This window comes from Schistocerca serialis, chromosome 7 (assembly GCF_023864345.2).
Source record: "Schistocerca serialis cubense isolate TAMUIC-IGC-003099 chromosome 7, iqSchSeri2.2, whole genome shotgun sequence".
Lineage (NCBI taxonomy): Eukaryota > Metazoa > Arthropoda > Insecta > Orthoptera > Acrididae > Schistocerca > Schistocerca serialis.
In genome coordinates this window covers 272,682,821-272,707,496 of record NC_064644.1, presented here as the reverse complement: position 1 = coordinate 272,707,496, position 24,676 = coordinate 272,682,821, and the positions used below count along the sequence as shown (strand labels likewise).

Genomic DNA, 24,676 nt, shown 5'->3' with positions numbered 1-24,676 from the left:
ACACGTCTCCATTCGTCCCTCCATTCACGCCTGTCGCGACACCACTGGAGGCGGGCTGCACGATGTTGGGGCGTGAGCGGAAGACGGCCTAACGGTGTGCGGGACCGTAGTCCAGCTTCATGGAGACGGTTGCGAATGGTCCTCGCCGATACCCCAGGAGTGTCCCTAATTTGCTGGGAAGTGGCAGTGCGGTCCCCTACGGCACTGCGTAGGATCCTACGGTCTTGGCGTGCATCCGTGCGTCGCTGCGGTCCGGTCCCAGGTCGACGGGCACGTGCACCTTCCGCCGACCACTGGCGACAACATCGATGTACTGTGGAGACCTCACGCCCCACGTGTTGAGCAATTCGGCGGTACGTCCACCCGGCCTCCCGCATGCCCACTATATGCCCTCGCTCAAAGTCCGTCAACTGCACATACGGTTCACGTCCACGCTGTCGCGGCATGCTACCAGTGTTAAAGACTGCGATGGAGCTCCGTATGCCACGGCAAACTGGCTGACACTGACGGCGGCGGTGCACAAATGCTGCGCAGCTAGCGCCATTCGACGGCCAACACCGCGGTTCCTGGTGTGTCCGCTGTGCCGTGCGTGTGATCATTGCTTGTACAGCCCTCTCGCAGTGTCCGGAGCAAGTATGGTGGGTCTGACACACCGGTGTCAATGTGTTCTTTTTTCCATTTCCAGGAGTGTACATTGTTTGTTCTCTATTAAAATCTTTCAAATGGTTCAAATGGCTCTGAGCACTATGGGACTTAACTGCTGAGGTCATCAGTCGCCTAGAACTTAGAACTACTTAAACCTAACAAACCTAAGGCCATCACACACATCCATGCCCGAGGCAGGATTCCAATCTGCGACCGTAGCGGTCTCGCGGTTCCAGATTGTAGCGCCTAGAACCGCTCGGCCACTCCGGCCGGCTAAAAATCTTTCATTTGCTAACTATGCCTATCAGTAGTTAGTTCCTTCAGTAGTTAGAATCTTTTATTTAGCTGGCAATAGTGGCGCTCACTGTATTACAGTAGTTCGAGTAACGAAGATTTTTGTGAGGTATGTGATTCATGAAAGGTATAGGTTATTGTTAGTCAGATTGCGTTGCGCTAAAAAATATTGTGTGTCAGTTTAAGCACAGTCATTTATAATTTTTCTAAGGGGATGTTTCAAATATTATGTATACAAATGGGTGTCGCACATAAGCACCATTACAGAATCTTTAGTACATGTGTCGAAGTATATTTCATAGGCCAAACAAAACCTATGTACATCGTATATATTCAGTATAATCTTGTTAACAGATGTTATATAATGTCGTATCTCAAATGTAGTTTCCTAGCACGTAATGTAGAAAAATATGTGAAAATATGTCCACAGCTTTAGTGTAAAACAAAGTGCTATTTATTGAGGCTGTTGGATCCACGCAAAAGAAAATGAAATCAGATAAATCGTTCCATTTCCGCTTTACGACGACTGCGCTGTTTTCCACGTCCTCCAACACGGTTTACATACCCCGCACTGCAAGTGCTGCCACATGCCCTCTGGGGCGGTGTCATCAAACATAAGCCGTGTTTCCATTAATGAGATTGGAATGCGAATATTTCAGTCTTCGCCGGTACATTTAATTCGGAATTTTCTTCTGAGTGAAGAACGCTCGCCATTGGTTCAAATGGCTCTGAGCACTATGGGACTTAACGTCTGAGGCCATCAGTCCCCTAGAACGTAGAACTACTTAAACCTAACTAACCTAAGGACATCACACACATCCATCCCCGAGGCAGGATTCGAACCTGCGACGGTAGTGGTCGCTCGGTTTCAGACTGAAGCGCCTAGAACCGCTCGGGCACAACGGCCGGCTCGCCATTTGTGTAATATTCTACAATACTGTTAGTTAACTAACATATTTTTAGCCGTTAGGCCATCATTAGAAACAAAGAAAATATGTGTGGCTGCGAATTTCTGTGAGATCAAAGATTCTAAACTAGGTTCATCCAAAAAGTCTGCCAGTTGGCTATCAAAGATGACAATTTTTAAAATTCGATTTAAGACTAAATTGAGAAAAATTATTCCTATAAAAATGTGAAGCATAACTATTTAGTTTAGATAAAGAATATGACACATTGAGTTAATGATCTACAAGACACATTACAGCTGTTTTTCAGAGAATAAAAGCAAACTGAGTAAAATACAGTAAAGTCTGAAGAAATAGTTGAAGAGCACGAATGGACAAGATACACTACTGGACATTAAAATTGCTACAGCACGAAGATGACGTGCTACAGACGCGAAATTTAACCGACAGGAAGAAGATGCTGTGATATGCAACTAATTACCTTTTCAGATAATTCACACAAGGTTGGCGCCGGTGGCGACACCTACAATGTGCTGACATGAGGAAAGTTTCCGACCGATTTCTCATACACAAACAGCAGTTGACCGCCGTTGCCTGGTGAAACGTTGTTGTGATGCCTCGTGGAAGGAGGAGAAATGCGTACGATCACGTTTCCGACTTTGGTAAAGGTCGGGTTGTAGCCTATAGCGATTGCGATTTATCGTATCGTGACATTGCTGCTCGCGTTGGTCGAGATCCAATGACTGTTAGCAGAATATGGAATCGGTGGGTTCAGGTTGGTAATACGGAACGCCATGCTGGATCCCAACGGCCTCGTATCACTAAGCAGTCGAGATGACAGGCATCTTATCCGCATGACTGTAACGGATCGTGCAGCCACGTCTCGATCCCTGAGTCAACAGATGGGGACGTTTGCAAGACAACAACCATCTGCACGAACAGTTCGACGACATTTGCAGCAGCATGGACTATCAGCTCGGATACCATTGCTGCGGTTACCCTTGACGCTGCATCACAGACAGGAGCGCCTGCGATGGTGTACTCAACGTCGAACCTGGGTGCATGAATGGTAAAACGTCATTTTTTCGTATGAATCGAGGTTCTGTTTACAGCATCACGATGGTCGCATCCGTGTTTGTGCAACATCGCGGTGAACGCACATTGGAAGCGTGTATTCGTCATCGCCATACTAGCGTATCGCCTGGCGTGTTGGTATGGGGTGCCATTGGTTACACGTCACCTCTTGTTCGCATTGACGGCACTTTGAACAGTGGACGCTACATTTCAGATGTGTTACGACCCGTAGCTCTACCCTTCATTCGATCCCTGCGAAACCCTACACTTCAGCAGGATAATGCACGACCGCATGTTGCAGGTCCTGTAAGGGGCTTTCTGAATACAGAAAATGTTCGACTGCTGCCCTGGCCAGCACACGCTCCAGATCTCTCACCAATTGAGAACGTCTGGTCAATGGTGGCCGAGCAACTGGCTCGTCACAACACGCCAGACACTACTCTTGATGAACTGTGGTATCGTGTTGAAGCTGCATGGACAGCTGTACCTGTACACGCCATCCAAGCTCTGTTTGACTCAATGCCCAGGCGTATCAAGGCCGTTATTACGGCCAGAGGTGGTTGTTCTGGGTACTGATTTCTCATGATCTATGCACCCAAATTGCGTGAAAATGTAATCACATATCAGTTCTAGTAAAATATATTCGTCCAATGAATACCCGTTTATCATCTGCATTTCTTCTTGGTGAAGCAATTTTAATGGCCAGTAGTGTAATATTATACGACATTGTTCATCTCTTCCTACACTCTACGTGTTTTCTCTCTCATCACAGCGTATAGCTCGCGCAGGATACGGTGACCATTGCGCAGTGACCAGTTTTTGTGCAATGCGCTGGGCGAGTTCATTCGTTTGTTCAGAAGGGAACGCCGTAAGTATCTTCCAACTTTCGGCCGGTCAGCGACGATAGAATAGAGGCGAACAATCTTTCTCAAACGATTTTACAGAAACTATTCGGTAAAAAAAAAATCATTTTTGCTTTACTTATAGCTTTATATGTCAGGTTCATGAAGATGTGACCATCATTTCGTTAATGGTCATAGTTATTGTGATATTTACATGAAAGTAAGACACTGCGTGAAAGTCGGAAAAGTGCACAATTAAAAATAGAGGTTGCTATTATTTCACGTTTTGTGCATATTACATAATATGTTGTTACATATGAAATTTATCTAACATATTGAATTTTTATTTAGACTTGGGCAGATTATCTGTCACCAATCTCGAGAAAATTGATATGATTTGGCGCACTCATTGGCGATCGCGCCGCGCCAGCGATAAAGCCAGAGTGAAATATTCGCAATATTCTTTATATTTCATAAACGATTTCAGATATCGAAATGAGATTTTGGCAAATGACAGCACGCAAAGAGGAGAGTATTTTACCATATCGTTATCATGTAAAAACTTCATTATCTACCGTGTTATTCCAAAGACTACAGACACTTGTGGTGAAAGAAGGTAATTTTTAAGGGCCATTGATAGCTAGTGAAACGAGGAATGTTATAGGTTTTGGAACAACACATTACATGAAGACATCACACGTTTGTTTGTACCGATGACGTGCTTTTTCATAAGCTACTGACTTTACTTTTCTCAAGTTCCTCACTTTAATAAACCACTGTTTCAGAATTCTCTCGCAGTTGTGTCTGCACAACATGTTAGTGAGGTGAGACAGTACGAACTCCGCTGTATTTTGGCAAAAGAAGCAAATTTTGACATGTCAACCAGAGAAATGTGTAGGTTTTACTTAAAATTCGCCACTCGTGACGCTTCTCTGAACGTTACAAATGGTTAAAATGCGGAAATAAATAGCTGCATTTTCGGTGGAATTCTTCTTAGATATTAACGAAAGCAGAGGTGACATCTTTTTGAATGGTCACCATGCAAGTGGGAGTGTGGAGGGGCCCACCTTAATGTTTACAAAAAAATTTGAGCATAGGTTTTGTTGTATCCTGCCTACTCATCAAATATGGGGTGCTGGGAAACCTGCTTCTCGGATCGCTAGACAATAATTCAAGCAAATCGTATTAAAGAATTTTATTACAAAATGAATCAATGACAATACTTAGCTTTGAGAAATACAGATGTGTCGCAAGCAAAGGACGACATGCAAAATAAACAACGTTCTTCAGTATAACGATTCCAATACAAGTCAAGTAATACAGTGGATGCTTCTATCCAGGTCACTGGTCTTGAAGCTTCTGTAGAACTGGCCCAGTCGAGAGCGGCGCTTACGTTCTCTTCGCCTTGAGGCCGCTGCTGTCTCGTCATCCTGGAGAGGTGGCGGTCAGCGTGCTACTGGCTGACGTCTTCTTCACAGCCCTCTTTGCTCTAACGTTCCCGACTGGTGTGCCGGCGCTTGACTTTACGCCGGAACAGGCTTCAGTTTAGAACATTTCCCGTAGAACACTCTGAGCTACCTCCCACCACTGCCGCTCTCCCCGCTCTTCCCCAGCCGAATGCCCATCTAGCGGCCACGGCATTCTTATGACCGATCAGTTGACAATTAAAACACTGCCGCTGACGACACTGTCCTTTAAAATGACCCTTTCTTCCGCAGCAATAACATTCTTTATTCGACGCAAACGTTTTCTGGTCATTGGGACACTTAGAAGCACTATCTACCTATTGGAGATAATTGGCTACTTGTAGCGCTGCTGCTACATCTTGTGGATTTTCCATTCTCACTCTGAGAGAAAATTCTGTAGAAACCGCCTTAGGAAAGCATCCATTGCCCTATTCTCAGCCTCTCTCAATAAAACTGTCTCAGGGTCCGATCTGATAGTCGACTCATATGTTTGGGCGTTCAACTTGTGTACCCTGTCCGAAAACGCTTTGTCAGACTGGTTTGGCAATTGTCTCAAATTTCTTAATTTTTCTCGAAAGAGACGAGCACTATTTTGTTTTCTGTACCGTTGCTTTAAGCCATTTTCCATCTCTATAAACGTGGTTACTTTACTAAAAAAACCTCGTGGTACATGATGTACATCTTAGCCTCACACAACAAACGCAGTTTGGCCACCTGCAATGATGTTTGTTCAGAGCAGTTGCACAAGCTGGCTGCGGATAATACGTCCTGAATAAAAATAGTGACATCCTCCGATGTTTTGCCAGAAAAAATGGAAATAAGACTAGTGACTACAGGATGCAAGGATGGGGACGGTATTGTCAGTATTGATTTAACTTCATTAGGATCTGATTGTGAAGGATCTCCCATCTGACTACATAACTACTATGCAGTTAGCTCGTTCTGATCTTTTAATAATTTAACCTGTTCTGTCAAAGCTGATACAGTGTCTGCTGTAGTAACTGCTCACGTTTGGGCCATATCTGTGCAGTTTCACAATGAGCCGTATACTCCACACACAATAGACCCTATAATGAATACCAAAATTTACTTATTACTTCGTCTCATCGACACCCAGTGACACCTAACAAAGTCGACACCCAATGACACTTAACAAAGCTCACTTTTGTATGGCCATACGGCAAATGGAATAAATTACAGGAATAAACCTATCACAAGGTGCCGTGTGCCTGGAAGACAAATTACCAATTTTACAGTCTACTGGTACAAAATACACTTTACTATAAATCGCTGTAAATTCAGGTACTAGGCTTTGCAAAAAGTATCCCTGAACTCACTATGCCTTGTTCTGGGCATGATCATCAACTAAAAAATACTTGTGTAAGAAACAAAAAATGTTCAAATGTGTGTAAAATCTTATGGGACTTAACTGCTAAGGTCATCAGTCCCTAAGCTTACACACTACTTAACCCAAATCACCCTAAGGACAAACACACACACCCATGCCCGAGGGACGACTCGAACCTCCGCCGGGACCAGCTGCACAGTCCATGACTGCAGCGTCTGAGACCGCTGGGCTAATCTCGCGCGGCTGTAAGAAACAAAGCTTTTCAGTGACTCACCCCACAATTGTCTTAACAGCTGGTGTGGCTCTGTAGGAGATGCTTCATACAGCGTTCTGATGTAGATGCCGAAAGTGTTAGAACACTTCCTGACACCAATTTTGCAAGAGGCGACTGTTGGGCAGGCGTAAGTAGAGATGGTTCTGTGACAGGAGACACTCACCCAGTTCGCTCCTAGCCAGTTTTCCTCCATAGGATGGTACTTCGTGACTCATGGTTGGCATCCTTTGTCAAGCGGTCTTTAAGCCGTTCACGGTAACTGAAATCGGACACTTTGTTCCAGCTGACTGTTGCACTTGTTGGTTCGCCGCTTGCTGTGGCCTCAGCTCCGGCTGTACTGCGACGTCGCGAGAGTGAATGGCGGCGGCTCATGTATTGGACTTACACATGCCGACTTGGGGGGTGCTCTGTCCCCTCCTACGCACCACCTTTCTGCGTCATCCGTCGTACAGCGATGTCGGTTGCTACGTAGCCGTGAAGTTCAACGATATTGGCCTGCCGTCCAGGTAGGCCCTATTCAGTCCGCCGGAATGTCAGGAACACTGGTGTCCGGATACTGGGAGGGTGGAAAGATCTCCAGATCCTCCCATCTGCGACAGAGGCAGACTGTAGTGTTGAATTCTGCGAGTGGTGATTATGGCGCGGTAGACATCTCTCCCAGTAGCGGCTGTTGTTGTCCGCAGCGTGCAGGAAATCTATGACAGACTTCTACCGGACATCACTTCGCTGCAGTCAGGGAATCGAGTGTGAACGTCATGTACGCCATCGATCCGTCTGACCGATTGCCTTATGAACTAAACTGCTAGGGTATTTATGGAGTGGCCAATATTTATCCAACGTCATCGTCATAACCGCATTGGGCTTGCTGTTACAAAGATGTCAGCGGTTCTCCTTCTACCGTGCTTTCTTAACGAGTTTGTTATAGTACAGACCTTGTTTGTGAAAGCACTTGCTACCGTTTGTTGCATTTTCCTTAGCCTTTCTTTCGTCACATAACGAAGGTGACGTGGCACTGTTTGGCTGCTCTGACTACTACATTCTGCTGAAGTCTGTTGCCGGGTTTTCCAGAAACGCCGATGTTGTGCTTTGCTTAGACCCAGTCTCGGCGGCGACATACACTACTGGACATTAAAATTGCTACACCAAAAAGAAATGCAGATGATAAACGGGTATTTATCGGACAAATGTATTTCACTAGAACTGACATGTGATTACATTTTCACGCCATTTGGGTGCATAGATCCTGAGAAATCAGTACTCAGAACAACCACCTCTGGCCGTAATAACGGCCTTGATACGCCTGGGCATTGAGTCAAACAGAGCTTGGATGGCGTGTACAGGTACAGCTGCCCATGCAGCTTCAACAAGATACCACAGTTCATCAAGAGTAGTGACTGGCGTATTGCGACAAGCCAGTTGCTCGGCCACCATTGACCAGACGTTTTCAATTGGTGAGAGATCTGGAGAACGTGCTGGCCAGGGCAGCAGTCGAACATTTTCTGTATCCAGAAAGGCCCGTACAGGACCTGCAACATGCAGTCGTGCATTATCCTGCTGAAATGTAGGGTTTCGCAGGGATCGAATGAAGGGTAGAGCTACGGGTCGTAACACATCTGAAATGTAGCGTCCACTGTTCAAAGTGCCGTCAATGCGAACAAGAGGTGACGTGTAACCAATGGCACCCCATACCAACACGCCAGGCGATACGCCAGTATGGCGATGACGAATACACGCTTCCAATGTGCGTTCACCGCGATGTTGCCAAACACGGATGCGACCATCGTGATGCTGTAAACAGAACCTGGATTCATACGAAAAAATGACGTTTTACCATTCATGCACCCAGGTTCGACGTTGAGTACACCATCGCAGGCGCTCCTGTCTGTGATGCAGCGTCAAGGGTAACCGCAGCAATGGTCTCCAAGCTGATGGTACATGCTGCTGCAAACGTCGTCGAACTGTTCGTGCAGATGGTTGTTGTCTTGCAAACGTCCCCATCTGTTGACTCAAGGATCGAGTCGTGGCTGCACGATCCGTTACATCCATGCGGATAAGATGCCTGTCATCTCGACTGCTAGTCGTTGGGATCCAGCACGGAGTTCCGTATTACCCTCCTGAACTTACCGATTCCATATTCTGCTAACAGTCATTGGGTATCGACCAAGGCGAGCAGCAATGTAGCGATACGATAAACCGCAATCGCGATAGGCTACAATCCGAAGTCGGAAACGTGATGATACACATTTCTCTTCCTTAAACGAGGCATCACAACAACGTTTCACCAGGCAACGCCGGTCAACTGCTGTTTGTGTATGAGAAATCGGTTGGAAACTTTCCTAATGTCAGCAGGTTGTAGGTGTCGCCACCGGCGCCAAACTTGTGTGAATTCTCTGAAAAGCTAATCATTTGCGCATCACAGCATCTTCTTCCTGTCGGTTAAATTTCGCGTCTGTTGCATGTCATGTTCGTGGTGTAGCAATTTTAATGGCCAGTAGTGTATTTTTATTGCGGCCGCCTCATGTCGACATTTCCGTAATGTAGCGAGCTAGCTTCCTTCTAGGACTTCAAAAATTTTACCCGCTGTACTACCCTACATAAGGTTGACAGGCAAAAACACATAAGGGACTGGCCTCAGTCACACTGGTTGGTGCAGCTGAACTGCTGTTTTTTGACACACTTTTCGAAAATGATTGTTTTCAAATTGCGAATGCAATAAATGTGTATGATGTTTCATTTGAAATGATGAAACATGATTTACCTAAACTTAAAAATAGTATTATAAAATATGGAAATTAGCATACTATATGTTTTACTGAATCACGTTTTTTAACCGAATGAAAACTTATACATACCGCCCTTACATACTATGTGCCTGAGTTGGATACGTTTTGAAACTTTCAGGCTTACAAAGATCTACAGGGGTTGGACAAAAATATGGGAACACTGCGAAAAATGCTTGCCTGAACATAAATGCACATATAGCCTGCAAGTGGTGCTGTAGTGCTGTTGTTTTTGGCCAGGGACGGCACCTATGCAGTGTCCTCGATACTTGCAAGTGTCGTCGTGATAATAAAAGTGTTCTGTGTACTCGTGAGTGTATTATGTTGGAGCTAAGAGAATTCGAAAGTTGGTGCCCGTATGGCAGGTGCTCCCGTAACCAGGGTTAAGCTGAAGTTTTTGGTGTTTCAGGAGGTACTGTATCCAAGATTTATACCGCTTACAGGGAAAAACATCATCCGCTAAATGACAATGGAACAATGTCTTTTGGTCGGATAAGTCTAGTTTCCCAATGTGTCCAACTCCTGGCCGAATTTACGTCCCAAAATTGGAACATGGTATGGATTCGGTGATGATTTCGGCAGCCATGTCATGGTATTCCATGGGCCCCAGGTTGCTCTAGAAGGTCGCTTTACTGCCAAGCATATAGGTCATATAAGACCATTTTGACTGATCAGGTCCATCCCATGGTACAATGTTTGTTTCGAAACGGTGATGCTCTCTGTTCCAAGACGGCAGGGGCCGTGTTCACGCACCTCGTATCGTCCGGGCCTGGTTTTGTGTGTACGAAGATGAAATGACGCATCTTCCCTGGCCACCAGTTACCAGATCTCATTATTACTGAGCCTTTGCAGTCTAGTTCGGAGAGAAGGGTGCGTAACTGTTATCCACCTTCGTCATCGTGACCTGATTTTGCTGCTATTCTGCAAAAGACTCCCTTGCAAACCCTACAGGACCCGTATTTATTCATTCCGAAACGACTGGAAGCTACTTTGAATGCCAGCGGTTTTCCTTCACCGTATTAGAACAGGTAATGTGTTGTGTTTTTTGTTTTTATATACACGTGTCCACCCCCTGTAAATCACAATTTGGACACCACCAGGATGTTCTTTTCGGTGCGTTTTCCCCTTCTGGATCTTATAGACGTCGGAACGCGCTTTGCAGACACGTAACGGGTGCGATTTTTTATATCTTTTAGCGCCAGAATTGTTTTACAGCTGGTCATTTAGGTCATACAATATTTCAAACGCTTCAATACGCATTTTCTTTTATTTATTACTTACCTGGACATTTAGCCACACAAAAATGGGGATCAATTTCGGATGAGCCTTGTTTCACACTGTGTCCAACTTCTGAACTGCAGTCGCCGTTTTCTTCTACCAGAACACTGAAAAATCGCTGTCAGAGAAATTCCGAATCATAGAAACTACGTAGAGAGCGAGGAGTGGGCCAATAAAGATGCAGGTAGCAGATAAAAGCAGTAAATACTCAGCATTGAGCAGAAATAGGCAAAGCGCTTTTGTTGAATACAGATAGGTCAGAACTGGAAAACTACGTGGTAGGATAATGCAGAGACCCTCCCTTGAGCTGTCTACACGGCTAACGATAGAGGGTAGTAGGCACACTGTTAGCTATGAATGAGTTAATCATTAGAAGCTCTGTAGCAGTCTAACCACTTTCACAAAAAATTCGAGATCCGACCACTGGAATAGAATATCCTCACCGCCAATAGTTCATACACCGCCTCCGGCTGATCACTAGCAAAACTCACTGATAATCACAACCATGAAACAGGAATATACACTCATGCTCATAAATTAAGGATAATTGCGGAATATGGTGCCACACGACGTGGCACTACACAAAACTGGCGCTAATAGCGTAGGCACATAGGGAACACACACCACATAGATCTGTAAGTCCACAGTATTGGCGATAAGTTAAGAAAGCCGTCCCGAAACAGATGTGCTACAAAACGCCTCTGTTTCCTGCGCATGTACCCGGACATCAATATGGGATATGATCACCATGCACACGTATACAGGCCGCACAATTGGTTGGCATACTCTGTATCAGGTGGTCGAGCAACTGCTGGGGTATAGCCGCCCATTCTTACACCAGTGCCTGTCGGAGCTCCTGAAGCGTCGTAGGGTTTTGAAGACGTGCAGCGATACGTCGACCGACATATTCTGTTTCAAGGTACTCCTCCACGATGGCAGCTCGGTGGGGCCGTGCGTTATAATCCATCAGGAGGAAGGTGGGGCCCACTACATCCCTGAAAAGACGGACATCCTGGTGCAAAATGACGTCCTGATGCACCTGACCTGTTACAGTTCCTCTGTCAAAGACAGGGGTGTACGTGCACCAGTCATAATCCCACGTCACACCATCGAACCACGACCTCCATACAGGCCCTTTTCAAGAACATTAAGGGGTTGGTATCTGCTTCCTGTTCACACCAGATGAAAACCCGGCGAGAATCATTGTTCAAACTATACCTGGACTCATCCGTGAACATAACCTGGGACCACTGTTCGAATGACCATTTACTGTGTTCTTGACACCAGGCTTTATGGGCTCTCCTGTGACCAGGAATCAGTGGAATGCACTTTGCAGGTCTTCGGGAGAATAAACCTTGTCTGTTCAATCGTCTATAGACTGTATGTCTGGAGACAACTGTTCCAGTGGCTGCAGTAAGCTCCCGAGCAAGGCTACCCATAGTACTCCGTGGCCGTCTGCGGGCAGTGATGGTGAGATATCGGTCTTCTTGTGGTGTTGTACACTGTGGACGTCCCGTACTTTAGCGCCTGGACACGTTTCCGGTCTGCTGGAATCGTTGCCATAATCTTGAGATCAGACTTTGTGGCACACTGAGGGGCCGTGCTAAGACCTGCTGTGTTTGACAGCCTCCACTCGCCCTGGTATTCTACCCCTCATAACGTCATAAATATGTGTTCTTTGAGCCAACACACCTCTGCGTATGTGAACTGCTGCCGGCGCCACCGTGCGACGACCGCAGGTCAAATGCACCGCATGGTTATACCCCGAGGTGATTTAAACCCGCAAACCTCCCTCCAGAGCGTTGTTTCACCATGTATCAGCATTATCCTTAATTTATGAGCATGAGTGTAGTTCAGATATATGAACTCGTGGAGTCTCTTCTTTCAGAAATCTCCCGAAAAACAGACATCATGCCAATTCTGCATCTATGATGCATGTTATGTAAGTTGAAGGTGGGGTGGGTTGGGTAGGTGTGGTGGTGTGGTATGGTGGGGGGGGGATGAAAAGATAGGAAAGGAAGTCATGAAGTTAGCTACAATGAGACTTTATGCGGAGTCTGCGGCGCCGACTGAAAGTATGTGCCAGACCAGATTTCGATCCCAGGATCTCATGCTTAGGGCCGGCCGTTGTGGCCGAGCGGTTCTAGGCGCTTCAGTCCGGAACCGCGCTGCTGCTACGGTCGCACGTTCGAATCCTGCCTCGGGCAGGTTTAAGTAGTTCTAAGTCTAGGGGGCTGATGACCTCAGATGTTAAGTCCCATAGGGCTCAGAGCCATTTGAACCATTTCTCCTGCTTACTAGACAGTTGCATTAACCACTGCGTCAACCGGATAAGGTGTTTACGCCCCTCAGCTGACTCACATTCCCACCTAGTGCCACCTGTCTACATTCTCCATCCATGTCCTCCATGCTCACTACTTCGAGATTCCCACAGGAGGACGAACGTGATTGTACATTCGCACATTAGGTGGTGGATCGAGATGACTCAGTTATATGAACGTGTGGTTTCTGTTCTTTCGGATAGGCCATGAATCTGCCACCTTCAGTTTGAATGCACAAGCACGTTCGACTTCCTGTGGGAATCTCGAAGTAGCGAGCATGGAGGACGTGGACAGAGATACTAGGTGGGAATCTGGGACGGCCGAGTGACGTACCGAGATAATCTGTGACATTGCGATAAGCATTGTGTCCGGGTGGTGCTGCGGTTAACGCAACTGCCTAGTGAGCAGGAGTTCTTGGGTTCGAACCCTAGCCTGGCACACACTTTCAGTTAGCGCTGCTGACTTCGCTTAAAATGCCCTTCCCTTTCCTTTCCGTTCTCCCCCCCCCCCCTCCCCTCCCCTCCCCTCCACCTTCAATTTACACTAAGGCGCCAAAAAACCGTTATAGGCACGTGTATTCAAATACAGAGATATATAAACACGCAGAATACGGCGCTGCTGTCGCCAATGCCTATATAAGACAAGTGTCCGGTGCAGTTCTTAGATCGGTTACTGCTGCTAAAGTGGCAGATTTATCAAGATTTCAGTGAGTTGAACGTGGTGTTATAGTCTGCACACTAGCGATGGGACACAGCATCTCCTAAGTAGCGATGAAGTGGGTATTTTCCCGTACGACCATTTCACGAGTGTACCGTGAATATCAGGAATCCTGTAAAACATCAAATCTCCGACATAGCTGCGGCCGGAGAAAGATCCTGCACGAAAGGGACAAAGACAACTGAAGAGAATCATTCAACCTGACAAAAGTGCAACCCTTCCGCAAATTGCTGCAGATTTCAATGCTGGGCCATCAACAAGTGTCAGCGTGCGAAGCGTGCAACGAAACATCATCGATATGGGCTTTCGAAGGCCCACTCGTATACTCTTGATGACTGCACGATACAAAGCTTTACGCCTCGCCTGGGCCCGTCAACACCAACATTGGACTGTCGATGACTGGAAACGCTTCTCGTTTCGGATTGTATCGAGCGGATGGACGTGTACGGCTATGGAGACAACCTCACGAATCCTGCATGTCAGCAGGGGACTGTTCAAGCTCTTGGAGGCTCTCAAAAGGTGTGGGTCGTATGCAGTTGGAGTAATATGGAACCCATGATACGTCTAGATATGACTCTGACAGGTGACAGATTCGTAAGCATCCTGTCTGATCACCTGCATCCATTTACGTCCGTTGTGCATGCCGACGGACTTGGACAATTCCAGCAGGACAATGCGACACCCCACGCACCAGAATTGCTGCAGAGTGGCTCCAGGATCACTCTACTGAGTTCAAACATTTCCACTGGTCACCAACTCCCCAGACACGAACATTATTGAGCATATCTTGGATGCCTTGCAACGTGCTGTTCAGAAGAGATCTCCAACCCCTCGTACTCTTACGGATTTATGGACACCCCTGCAGGATTCATGGAGTCGGGTTCCCTCCAGCATTACTTCAGACATTAGTCAAGTCCATGTCACGTCGTGTAGCGGCACTTCTACACGCTCGCGTGTCTCTACACTATATTAGGCTGGTGTACCAGTTTCTTTGGCTCATCGGTGTCCAGAGTCAACAGGAAAATGCTCGTTCAAAAACACCACGCTTAGTTTTGCTTGGAAATAAATGAAATTTGTTGGTGTCACATAAGGCTAGCGAAGTCCGTCACTTTAATTCAACGTCATCTCCAGTTGAATTTGAAATTACGAAGAAATCCAGACCTTTAGCTGCTTACAGGCGTTGATAAATATCAACGGGGACGGTTGAAACCGTGTGCTCCGACTGGGACTCGAACCTATCCGACTGAGCCACCGAGGATACAGAGGATAGGGCGACTGCACGGACATATCTCTGGCGCGCTCCCCGTGAGACCCACACTTCCAACTTACTGTCCACACACTACAGTTGTAGTGCCCCTGCTAACTATACTCCTTGCTCGCGGCTATCAATCTACCGATTCCCGTAAGAGTTCGGGCAATGTGAGTGCATTTACACTGAATAAGCCTTATCTATATGAAGATGGTATCTGTTCTTTCGGACATGTTCGAATTACATCACACCAGAAAAATATTTCTTTTGTGATTTGTTATCCGACATCAGTCTTGAAAATAAAACATCCTCGAATATCTTGGAATCCCTGGAACCGATATCTCGTCAGCATCAATGTCGATAAAAGGCAAAAATTGACGAGATTTTCGATTCCCGGAATGGATGAACTGTCTGTATTCATAATAAAGTTTGTACGGAACCCCCAGTGTTCGATTCCTACTCGCACATGGCCAGTATTTATTCCTATTATGCCAAATTACACACAGCTCACATTTTTGTACAACGAAATCAAGCTGGTGTAGCACAAATAAAAATCAAGCTGTAGGAATAAGAACGGTCTTAACAACCCAACTTACAGAAGACGACATGGCCCCGCCATATTGGCGTTAAGTGCAGTAACAAAGTTCACAATTTGTCTTTTACAAGAACACGTTTTACAAAACATATTGTTATGGTGGTGCAACTTAGAATAGTCCGTACTTTAGAAAAAATTGCTGGCCTTATATTTCCAATAACAAAAAAAATTTCAACCAGGTGTGACTTCTTGTACTTCACCAGCTGACAGTGTCTGTTTATTCAGATCTCTCAACTTCTGTTTCTCAGAACGCAACCCTGCTGCTTCCAGGGATTTCGACCTGGTTTCGCTTTTATTTCAATGCACGATACATATCGAGCCCTGGGGGCACATCCTCAGGTACTTTGCAGTCCCAAATTGGTTCTGGTCCTGACAAGATTACATTGGTATATTACAAAGTGGCACATTGTGAATATAAGTTTACAAAACTCGGAGAAATCGAAAAATAACTTACTGTTTCCAGTAGTGGACACATAGTTCTCCAAAATTATTATCCACTTCTGGAGACAGTAAGCTATTATTCCATTATGGAGCCACAACCTGTTCGCACAGTGCCTTGTTGACAACTTGGGTCCATGGCTTCGTGCAGTCTGGATCACACCCGAACCTTACCATCAGCTCCTATCAACTAAAATCGGGACTCATGTGACCAGCTCACGGTTTTCCAGTCGTCTAGCGTCTAAGCGATATGGTCACGAGCCCGGGAGAGGCGCTGCAGGCGATGTCGCGCTGTTTGCCAAGGCACTTGCGTCGGTCGTCTGCTGCCATATCCCATTAACGCCAACTTTCGCCGTATTGCCCTAACGGATAACTTCATTGTTCGTCCCGCATTGACTTCTGCGGTTATTTTATGCAGTGTCGCTTGCCTCTTAGCACTGACAACTGTACGGAAACCTCGCTGCTCTCGGTTGTCAAGTGAAGGCCGTCGGCCACTGCGTTGTCCGTGATGAGAGGTAATGCCTGAAATTTGGTTTTCTCGGCACTCTTGACATTGTCAATATCGGAATATTGAATTCCCTTACGATTTACAAAGTGGAATATTCCATGCGTCTAGCTCTGCCATTACGCTTCCAGAGTCTGTTAATTTCTGTCGTGCTTCTATAATCACATCGGAAACCTTTCCAAGTGAATGTCCTGAGTACAGATGACAGCTTCGCCAACGCACTGCCGTTTTGTACCTTGCGTACGCGACACTACCGCCATCTAAATGGTTCAAATGGCTCTGAGCACTATGGGACTCAACATCTTAGGTCATAAGTCCCCTAGAACTTAGAACTACTTAAACCTAACTAACCTAAGGACATCACACACACCCATGCCCGAGGCAGGATTCGAACCTGCGACCGTAGCAGTCCCGCGGTTCTGGACTGCAGCGCCAGAACCGCTAGACCACCGCGGCCGGCCTACCGCCATCTGTATACGTGCATATGGCTATCCCTAGCTGATATCCGATGATGGTTTGGCCGATGGATATGTTGATGCTAACTGGTTAAAGCTCCGATACTGTACAATAAAGCCGTGCAGCTGGACAGACAGTGGAAACAGTACGTGTCAAGTTGTTGGTGAACATTATTGCTGTTCATCGTACCTTTTCTGGCCTTGTTACACAATCTGTTTATTCTAGTCGATGCGGAGCCGTCGCACGTGGTTTGTCTTGAGCGCCAGGTTGTTACTAATGAAGTGCGCCAGTGTTTGTTGGAAGCGCTTTCAGACAGTGGGCTTGATCTCTGTACGTTCTTGTATTACGCTAGCATGTTGGCACTAGCGTGTGCTATTGTTGCGTCAGCGACCGCGTTGCTGGCCTGTTACACGTGCGCACGGAAGCACTTGGTTGTAGATAAGATCGAAAATTTGTGGTTAGGTCTTATGGAACCAAACTGCTGAGGTCATCGGTCCCTAAGCGTACACACTACTTAAACTAACTTACGCTACGGACAACACACACAACCATGCCCGACGGAGAACTCGAACCACCGACGGGGGGGGAGGCAAGCCGCGCGGACCGTGATAAGGCGCCTAGACCCTAGACCGCACGGCTACCCTGCGTGGACTGTTTGCTACTTGAGAGCTCTGCCTGGAAGTTGAAATCTAGTGCTGCTACGTCGCCTTAAGATTGCGTCATTTGATGAATTTCGCAGTTGTTAGGATAGCTTAAGTTTTAGATCATTGGTTAATTCTCTAGTATATAGTTTAGCGACCGGAATTCGCTTTTACACTAATATACAGTAATTCTTAACTAGGGAATCTTTAATTTCATGGTTTTAAGATACAGGTGTAAAAGCGGAACATGCTGGCGATATGAGCAAAAGGAGTAGTTATCAAATGTTTCTGTCGCCAGGTTTTAATATAGTTTTACTTTCAGATGAGCCTATTGCGATATCATTTATAGTGCTTGTGTGACTGGTTCCGGCGGCGTCCTTGGGCTGTTACTTTGCATATAACAATCAAGGCGTCTACTGAAACAGCGGACCCAGCAGACGTGAGAAGATCGTAAAATTAATTCAAGTTTTGCATTGTGTGCATAAACACTAACGGTGGTCGTAAATACTGGACTGATGGTTCAAAGGACTGCTTAAATTTTACTGTGTTTTGGATTTTTATTTAATTGCTTGGGCAATTAACAAATGTTTTAAAAGGCCACTTTGCACTTACTGAACCCAATTCCCGCTCCATTCCTGAACGTGTAACAATGCATTGTCGCTATACACCAATAAAGCGTATATTATTTTTAAAAACACCATAAGTTGGTGGCGCAAAACAAAATATGGTCTTCCCCAAGAAAGCGTCTTTGTTCTCACACTAGTTAAACTTGTACACTAACGACTACATAACAAGGCTTCAACTCATTTGTTTATTCCGACGATCTTGCCCTGTCTACCCTGCGGAAGACATTTGAAGGCGTTGAAAGACATCTTTCGTCTACTCTTGACGAGATGGGAAAGTATTACGAGGCCAACAGCCTGAAGCCAAAACCAAGCAGGTTTAAATCCTCATGGGTTAGAACTCCTCTCAATCACAGTTGTACCCCTAAATACCTCGGGGTTATTCATGGTAGGAGTCTGACATTAAAGGAAGGTTGTGACAGAGTCAGAATGTATGTAGCAAGACGACACAATGTCTTTAAAAAACTCAAAGGCACAAGTTAGGGACCAAGCCCACGTTTACTTTGGACATCGGCTATAGCCTTGCGCTACTCCACAGGAGAGTGTACTTCCCCTGAGAGGTGCCAATCCTGCCATTCGAAATAGGTTGATACTGTTCTCCGAACTTGCCACCAAGTGACAGGTTGCTTGACTCCAATCCCAGTCGAGAAGATGCACATTCTGGTCGGAATAGCTCCACCCGATACCAGACGGATAGTGACAGCAAAAGAGGAGGTATCCCCAAGAAACAGCCTGTTATGGCCAGCTTGGAGATTTTCGCTTGGGCATCGGCCGGAGTAAAACTGCCATGTTAAAATGGGGACTCTGTGATAACTAAGATATATCCCGTATGTGTGGTGGTGAGCAGACTTTGATCCATTTCCTTCACTGTCCTGTTTGCATCCCCTCCTCAGGCATCATGACGCTGGAGGATGTGGCGTCAGGAAGCTCAGAAGCAGTGCAGGTTACAGGGGCACTACACTTGATTTAAAGTTGTCATCGACACGCTGAGAAGAAGAACCAACAGAGCCTGGATTTTTGTCTGGATTCTTCCTCTTTAAATGCGGAAATGAATTTCTGCACGTTACTCCATTTTATAAATGGATTGTGCCGCATTGATTTGGTTAGTTGGGTGGTTTGCGGGAAGGTACCAAACAGCAGGGTCATGAGTCCGGTCGGATTAGGGAAGGATGGGGAAGAGAAATTGATCGTGCCTTATCAAGGGAACCATCCCGGCATTTTCCCGAAGTAATTTGGGGTAATCACGGCAAACCTAAATCAGGATGGCCAGACGCGGGTTTGAACCGTCGTCCTCCCGAACGGGAGTCCAATGTGCTAACCACTGCGCCGCCTCGCTCGTTACATTGACTTGACTCTTACAGCCGCGTGCTACAGTGCTGTAGCACGGGGATTTTAACTTGTAAAAGAACTGCAGACTTGTACTTGCAAACAAACAAAAATTAATTACAGTAGAGCGTCGATTATCCGAACGTCGGTCAACCGAACGACCGCTTAACTGAACCGTGTACTCGCTCGCACCTGTTGCTCTCCCACCCTACCATCCATCATCCCCCTCACTCCCAAACCAAGTTTCCCACAGTAGTCGCCGCACTGGGCCACAGCTGGCGGAACCTTGCTTCTAATGGGGCCTTCACAAGGTGCTGCTGACAGGCCAAGCCGCCAGTCGCTGTGTTTCAACAATCAGCACACTTCTGTCGGCTTGGCACTGGCAGTATCAAAGCTGTTCACAGCAACAGCTGCGCCAGCTTTTAGAGTTGAGGCGTGCTGCTCCACGCAGTTTGAAGGATTGTGCGCCCCCAAGAAGAGCTTCTCACTGTGCAAAAACAGTCACCTCCTGTTCTCTGTTACACTTGTGTGCTGCTGCGTGAAGAAGTGAACTTGACGATACAAAATGCTTAAATGTAAACGTGTTGTCCTTTCTATGAGGGACAAGTACGAGATTATTAAAAGGTTAGAGAAAGGCGAATCTGCAACCACTTTATCCAATGAGTACAAGGTGGGGAAGTCGACAATTACGGATATAAAAAAACAAAAGATGAGCATAGCAAATTTCATAGCTATGCTTGTTTCTACTGATGGATCAACAAGCCGTAAAACTATGAAGCTCGCCACTAACACAGATCTAGACGATGCTGTTTACAAGTGGTTTACACAAAAGAGATCGGAAGGAGAAGCTATCTCAGGTCCCATTCGGTGTGAGAAGGCAATGCAGTTCAACGAAAAACTTGGAGGGCCTTCGAACTTTAAAGCGAGCACAGGCTGGTTAAAACGCTTCAAATCAAGACACGGCATTCGTGAGCTTACAACACAGGGAAAAAACCTGTCTGCTGATTCTTCAGCAGCTGATCCTTTCAAAGTCAAACTAAGGGACGCATTAAGGGAAGAAGATCATGCTCTCGGAAACGTTTACAATGCTGACGAAACTGGACGTTACTGGAAAGCTTTACCGAGAAAAACTCTTGTTTCACCTGATGAATTAGCAGCACCTGGTCCTAAAGGACCGTATTACAGCTTTGGCTTGTGCTAATGTTACTGGAAGTCACCGACTGCCTATGTTCGTCATTGGTAAAAGTAAAAAACCGCGTTGTTTCAAGCACGTTAATACGTCAGCCCTGCCTGTTGTGTACACCTCACAAAAGAGTGCCTGGATGGATAGTACGATTTTTATGGAGTGGTTTCTGGACGTTTTCGTACCCTCGGTAAAAGTTCATCAGCTAAAGAATGGGAAGAGGGAGAAAACACTACTTCTCCTTGACAATGCACCAACTCATCCGTCATGTGATATTTTAAACGAAAAAGACGAGTTCATAAAGGTAATATTTCTTCCACCTAACGTAACCTCCTTATTACAGCCAATGGATCAAGGCGCTATTGAGACTTTCAAACGATATTACAGGAAAGAATTGTTGCGTAAGTTATTGTTAGAAAGAGAAGAGGATGGAGAAGAAAGTCTCTTAAGAACCCATAAGAATATTGACTTGAAAGACGCGTCCTACATGATCAGCGCAGCATGGAATAGTGCAAAGGAAGAGAATTTGAAGAAAGCATGGAATAAAATTTTGGACACAGAAGAAAATTCACAAGGTATGATTGAAAATCGCGAACAGAATGATAAGTCCGAAATTCTCGGTATGCTAAAAGAAATAGATTGCCACGAATGTGATGAGGAAGACGTTCATGAATGGATGAATATCGATGATGCAGATCCAGGACACCAAATCATGCAGGACAGCGAGATTGTAAACGTGATCACTGATAAAGATGACGCCACCAGCATCTCATCAGTCAGTGCTCCAGAAAGTGAAGATGAAAGTATACCAACAGCTTCTGAGGCGTTCACTTGTTTAGATACTGCCTTGCGATGGTTTGAAGCCCAAGATGAAAGTGACCAGTCTCAGATATCTGTAATGAAAAAAGTACGTGACTTAGCTGCTCGTAAGCGTGTAGGCTTGCTTAGACAGACCAAAATAAAGGATTTTTTTAAACGTTAATTTTGTATACTGTGTGTATTGTTCATGCAAAATGCGTATGCAATGTGTATATATTTTTGTTTAATAAACTGTGCCACATACTATATATTCCTACTGAAGTTGCCTTTGTATGATACTTTGTAATACTAAAAGAGATGCCTGTTTTTATGAATAAATTTACTGTACTGTACTTCTTTTTGGCAAATAAACATGTACAGTTCGATTATCCGAACAAACCAGTTTTCCGAACACCCATGTCCCCCAATTACTTCGGATAATCGACGCTCTACTGCACGTAACACTTTTAAGTGATGAAAGTTTATAACTACCCATCTTAAAGCGAAAGTGTGAAGAATTTCTGATACTTAACGTGTGATTAATGAAGTTTTCAGAAAAATGTTATCAAAATGAAATGCTAACAGAATGAAGTGAAGCAGTTTCAGGATAAGTCCTTACCTGGCGGATAGCTGCCACGGTGTTTTGGTGGGCATTGATGACGACCGCCAGCGTGCCGCCCACCCTGCAAGACAGGCCACTGGCGTCGGCCGCCACTGCTGCCGCCAACCCTGATCCGTGCAGCAGCTTCAGTGTCCGCACCAAGTAGCACGTGCCTCGGAACGAGGGCGCTGTAAGTAAATCGCATACCTTGAGAAAGCGTGGACGCGAGCAGTAACGCTGATCGACAGGCGAAAAATAATGCCGGAGCTTTACTCGTGATACAGCAGACACCTCCTAGAGTAACCCAAAGTATCGTGATTGTTTGAGAGCAGTTGACGTCGGTTGATTGGACATTTCAACCTTTTGTTTTTTCTTTCGTTCAAAATGTGCTCTGGGATGTCTACTTTATTGCAGTGGCAGTGTTCATCTCAAGTTCGCCAGGAACTCCGTTATCGAGTTACAAAGAGATTTGTGAAAAGACGTCTCCGAAACCCATTCACAGCGGGAAAAAAAACAGTCGACATGTAATTTCAATGACGCTCAAACAGGCATTATGGGAATTATCAACGCGCTCGAACTTGAGATAGGACAAGCCTGTTACAAATGGTTCAAATGGCTCTGAGCACTATGGGACGCAACTGCTGAGGTCATTAGTCCCCTAGAACTTAGAACTAGTTAAACCTAACTAACCTAAGGACATCACAAACATCTATGCCCGAGGCAGGATTCGAACCTGCGACCGTAGCGGTCTTGCGGTTCCAGACTGCAGCGCCTTTAACCGCACGGCCACTTCGGCCGGCTCAAGCCCGTTACAACCTGTGCACAAAAAGAGCACAAAAAGAGGACAAGAGCGAATCGAGTGAGCAGAGCAGCGGATGACATAAGCTGCCAAAACGGTCCGCAGGACCACTGTGGCCACAAAGAAGGTGGAGAAGGACCTCCTTTTGAATCTGGAAGGACTGCTGTATGGTCCAAGTATCGCTGCTAGACGTATGTATAAATTAACTACAAAAAATGTAAAGGACCACTGCGGCCATGAAGAAGGTGGAGCAGGACCTCCTTTTGAATCTGGAAGGACTGCTACATGGTCTAGGGGTCGCTGTTAGATGTGTGTATAAATTAACTAAAAAAATGTAAATGAAAACTTTAAATATGTTATTCTTGAAACTCTATTTTTTCAAATTGTCAGAAAACATAACTTGAGAACGACACATACGAAATTGACTGGAATTTGATGCCGGCATTCTAAACTGAATTCTCTTCCATATACCTAGTTCTTCTGTGATGCCTTCAGAATGCTATTTTCTGTGGAACTTTTGTATCAATTTTGTGGGCGATGAAAACGACAGCTGTTTCAACACGACATCATTTTATTAGAACTTAATATTTTTCAGTTATCCTGCGTATGCCGATGTGGACACAAAAACGATTTCTTAAAGACAAACGTGTAAGGAATAAAACCATATCATCAAATCTAGCACTGCATTTAATTTTACCTGGAAAAAATCACGAGATTCACCTATTTTCTATGCATTCAAAGAGAGCTAATCCCTCAAGTAGGTTACTGTAGGTTACCAACGTAACGCACACTAACAACAAGTTATGACTATTGATGACCTACTCAATCTACTCTCACTGATAATTACCTGAATTACTTGTAGATTACCTTATACGTTAACTAGTCTTTTCCCCACAGCTTCACGCATATGTGTGTTTGAGTCATATATTGAACACACCATCTACTCTCCCTCTGGGTGTTCACCTCTCTCTCCCTCTGTCTGTCTACCTCATACTGCATCTGTCTATCTCCTCCTACCCTCTCTCTCTGACCATATCTTCCTCCCCCTTCCTCTGATCATATCCTCTCCCCCCCATCTTTTTCCATCTCTACCTCCACCCTCCTCCCTTTCCGCTTATACGTCACCCTACTACATCTTTCACCTGTCCATGTATCTCCCCCTCCTCCTCTCTTTCTGTCCATTTCCTCCTACCCCTCAAGCGCCCCCCCCCCCTCTATCCATCTCAACCTGTCTCCAGTCATGCTCATTGGCACGTGTACCCCTGAATACAGTTCAATAAAGCAGGCCAATAATATTCCAACATGCCTGTCTTGCAGGGCAGGGTACACTTCAGAGGGCTTGAAGGTAATTTTCTTTTGCCCCTGATGTACTCAAACACAACACACCTATCATGGATGGCGGCCTACATGTTAGGCACCAGAAAACCATTTCTTGTCTCTGTAAAGCAGGCTGATGTGGTAAGTCTGCACTGCTGGCTGCTGGCCATTAAAATTGCATCACAGGGAGAACAGAAACTA

The 24,676-nt window shown here is 45.7% G+C and overlaps 1 protein-coding gene across 1 annotated transcript in view; it reads right to left on the bottom strand.

Annotated features, from left to right (window-relative positions):
• Positions 1–24,216, bottom strand: part of LOC126412668 (probable glutamate receptor) — a 134,676-nt gene extending 110,460 nt beyond the window's left edge. Inside the window, exon 1 of the mRNA XM_050082371.1 lies at positions 22,378–24,216. The gene's annotated coding sequence lies outside the window, so the exon portion shown is untranslated. The remainder of the gene's footprint in view (positions 1–22,377) is intronic.
• Positions 24,217–24,676: the final 460 nt, after the last annotated feature.